A 4045-nucleotide genomic window follows, 5' to 3' on the forward strand; every position below is an offset into this window, starting at 1 on the left:
TATACCGGAATGATTCATGTAATGATCATTGGACAACAGTAAGAATATCCCTGAGTGCTTTAGAAGAACCAAGGATATATATATATATATATATATATAGGGAAACTCTATTAGACACCTAGGGAGTAGAATTACTTATTCTACACCCGGGTCTATTGCATCAAACCTAGCCACATGGTCATGCACATGGTTCAGCGCACCGGCTCGTCCGCGAACGGTCCCACCACAAGCAATGTAATTTTCATTTTTCTTTTTATATTGCCGGTTTATTTTTCCACCGCTATTGTTAGCCCACGGTCAGATCAAGGTAATCGTGCGCGGCCGGCGGTTTTGGAAATTGGGCGAGCGAACGCAGTGGCCATTGCGGCTGCCGGCGAGCTGCGGGCTGCGAGCGGCTATAGCTGGGAATAGAGGCCGGCGGTTCGTGGCAAGCGGGTGACCTCGCTGGCGCGCGTCGCTGCGGGCGGCCTGTGCGCCGTGCGGCTCAGCAGCGCGGGTGGCCTCGTCTCGGCCGCAGCGGGCGCCGCCTTAGGGATTTGCAGGGGCGAGTGGCGTGGTTTGGGCAGGGCGGCGGGTGGACTCGGCGGTGTACGGCGTGAGTGGATTCGTGCGAGAAGAGCGATTCTTTTTTTTCTCTGCCGGTGTGCTTCTACCGCTACCACGGTATGAGGAATCCTCTAGCAAAATCACTCCTCTTTGCACGATTTGTTTTTCAATTTTGTCGGACAATTTCCTGGAGCAGGATTCTATCGGAAGGAGTCCACACCAAGCCGGGAACCAACGCGGGCGGCTGGAGAACCAACGACTCGTATGTCTCTCGGGGCCTCATCGCCGGCTGGAATCGAGTATGGACACCTCACCTCGATCTCAATCTTCATGAGCACCCACTGTTCCTGACCTCCACTAGTCGCTGAAATCAACCATCGCCTGTGTACACGAGTTTCCCCAAACCTGCAGTTCCCGTCTAAATTCCATGACCTCTAGATGTCCCCCCAAATCTCTGCGCACTCACATTGCAGCTCAGGCACGTAATTTATTGGTTTAGTTTTTATTAGCCAAATATTTATGGAGGTGCGAATTCGAGTTTGATTTATTTCAATTGCATAGAGCTGGACTACTACTGATCCTCACACCGAGCCTGTCAGACTTTCCTGCATTTTTTTTGTTTAGCCTGCACTCAAACCTGGAGTAATCTTGTATGGAATTTTTTTGATTGCTGATTCAGGTTATTGGTTTTTATTTTTCTGAAACATAAACGAGATAATAATGTGCTATTTTGGTGCGTACTCATGGAATTGTAGCTTTGTAGATGCGAATGTGCTATTTTTTTGCAGACTATGCAACAGACTTGGAGACGAAGAGAAAGAATCTAGAGGTAATTTTGCGCTGACAAAAAAATGTCAGTGTTTGTGTTCATGTTGTAGCTAGGCTGTTGTCGCCTAAGGTGAGCTCAAGCCTAAATCATGCGATTTTTTTAGTTCAGGAATTTTTGCGATATTTAATTTAGGTTTCGGTGTTCTAATATTGATAATTGATAGGGTGGATTAGAACTCTGCAAGTTATAATGATTCAGGGACTGCCATAACTACAATTGTGAGTGATCATGTGTAGGTAGATTCAGTTGCAAGACTTCATGTTCATATCCTCCCTGGCCACCGGAGTAATGACCTAGAGCCCTGCTCCAGCGCTCCTCGCCACTAGCACTGCTCCGGCCACCCCCACTATTTTCTTCGTTGCTGGCGTCCGATGAGCCCCGCATCCCTCCATCGTCGACACAAATAAATCCCTCCATCAGCTACTTGGTGGGCTTAGACGGCAAGGTTTGCCGCTGTTGTTATTCACTTATATCATCAGAATTTTTGGTTGAAACCATACTCAGTTTAGGTAGATTTGTGTAGCTATTATTAGTCTACAGCCTCTGGTACTCACTTCATGAGGTAAATTAGCTGATTTAGAATTTTTTTTACAACGACCTCAAAAGCTCGTTTTTACATGATGCCGGTCAACAGTATCTCACAGCGTCGAAGTTTCAAACAGGTTTAATAAAAAAAATACTGAAATTTATGGAAAATTGCGTTGTGAATCATGTTATTGCTGCTCAAACTAATGTTCATACTTGATTTGAGTTTACCATCTTTTGGTTAAAACCACAATCCTTTTATGTTCCATATTTTCGCAATTGGTACCATCAATAGGGCTCCTTAATTACTAATGGTTGTGCTTTCAGCCACATTTTTCTGGATATTTTGTTATTTGTGGCATCAGAGCTGTGCCGTAATAATTGTTTATGATTTAAATCATCCCAACTGTGGTGAGAGGCTGTTTCGGAGATGTAATTTCCATTGTTTCATCATGTAGCTGCGCCGGTGTGCTTCTTTACTGATTTCAGTGGTATGCAACCCTTGATTGGCGCTGGCTGCTCCTTAATTTCCCCCCGGTATTCTTCAGCACCGCCCTATTTCTACCAATTTGGATGAGTAAGTGCCAGTCTTTTCTTTCCCATTGTTCATCATTTCTGGTTTGCAATTGTTCAGTTTTACTCGCCATAATATTATTGTAAAAAATGAAGCTTGTGATAGTTTTCTCTTTTGCATTCGTTCTTAGTTGTTGGCTGCAATGGCATCTCCAATCTAGTGCTAGTGGGCGTGCTAGGTTCTATGCGAAAATACGTAATTAAAATATGAATTGTTATTATGAAATGCGTACTGGTTTTGAATTCAAATCCAGCGTGGTTATTTAAATGATTGTAGTCATATTTTCATATGATGTAGGAGCTCTGATGTAGGATTTGTAATTATTTCTTTGCGTAACTTTACTTGTATAATTTACAGCTCCCCTTTTTACATTCTCGTGCGTTTGACGAGGCGCCAAATCACCATAGACATGGCACTGAAATGTTGGCACATCAGCAGGAGAGCCTCCAGCTGTTGTTTGATGGAGTCGAGGTACTTGTGCTCTTTTTCCATACCTGACCTTCAACATTTTTTCACACTCGTAGACTTGAGGGCATTGATTTCTTCTTACCCTTGTTGAACATGTCGACAACATAGCTGAAAACTTTTCTTTTAAGTTCGTCCCTGCCTTGCATAGCTTTCTCATATAAACTAAAAAATACATTTTTTGTCATACAAACCGTGTAAGTATGTTAGGTATATTTACCAGCAAAGCTGGATATTTTTTTAGTACCTAGAACTATCAGAAATGCTTAACTGGCAGTTCATGTGTAATGCCAATTTATCACCGACATAACTAGCTAATTGTGCAATGCTTCTGTTTGCGAATAACATTAGGCGACCCGGCTACATATATTTAAACAACAAATATAAATATATTAATATCATCCTTGTTTTCAGTAACCCATAGCCATTCGCTTTTTTTGCACGCAGTGTGATGTTTGTGTCAAGAAGACCACCACCAAGATTAGTAGGCGAAAGGAGAACCAGTACAGAGCTGAAGATCTCTCCTACCTCATCTTCCATGATTTGAACGATATAAGGCCTTCACCTGAAGTTCAGGCCCATGTTAACCCATCTGTAAAAATTGCTTTGAAGTTCCACTGGCGCATCCTCTCCCAAAAAACAAAGTTGCACTTCTGTATATAGCCAAATATTTCTATTCTAGTGCCCACGTACATGTAATGTTTTTGCTTATGAATGTGTCTTTTTATTGGTGTCGTCCAACCAAACATATCCTGAAATGTCTGTGGTGCTTGAATGATGCATTGCTTGTATGCTACCTTCTGTAATTCAACATGTTATGTCCACTGTGTACCATTTTTTTATGTGGTCTGTCCTTTATGTGTAACAACATATTATCTTTGAAAGTTCTGTGTTTCGTGTCAGATATCATATTTCATATGTTGGTCATTTTTAGCACACTTATCTCTACCTAGCAGATTAAAAATATTCTAGACACCGAAAATTTATTTGAAACTGAAGGCTACTACTGGCAGAAGTGGTAACGGATGGAGACTGCTGCTTCCACGAAATTTCGTTTTCTGAAAACAATTTAGGGTGTGATGATGAAGGGCCATTGTTTTTCCTTG

General features: G+C 42.3%; 1 long non-coding RNA gene across 2 annotated transcripts; it reads left to right on the plus strand.

Moving 5' to 3' along the window:
• The first annotated feature begins 826 nt into the window (after positions 1 to 826).
• On the plus strand, positions 827 to 3781 carry LOC124676834. Of its 2 annotated transcripts, XR_006993813.1 has the most exons (5): positions 827 to 1375; positions 1612 to 1820; positions 2359 to 2477; positions 2832 to 2945; positions 3387 to 3781. It is a non-coding gene; the product is annotated as an uncharacterized LOC124676834 (long non-coding RNA). The 2 variants fall into 2 exon arrangements; XR_006993812.1 differs by having other exon boundaries at positions 827 to 1820.
• Positions 3782 to 4045: the final 264 nt, after the last annotated feature.

This window comes from Lolium rigidum, chromosome 7, assembly GCF_022539505.1.
Source record: "Lolium rigidum isolate FL_2022 chromosome 7, APGP_CSIRO_Lrig_0.1, whole genome shotgun sequence".
NCBI classification, from domain to species: Eukaryota; Viridiplantae; Streptophyta; class Magnoliopsida; order Poales; family Poaceae; genus Lolium; species Lolium rigidum.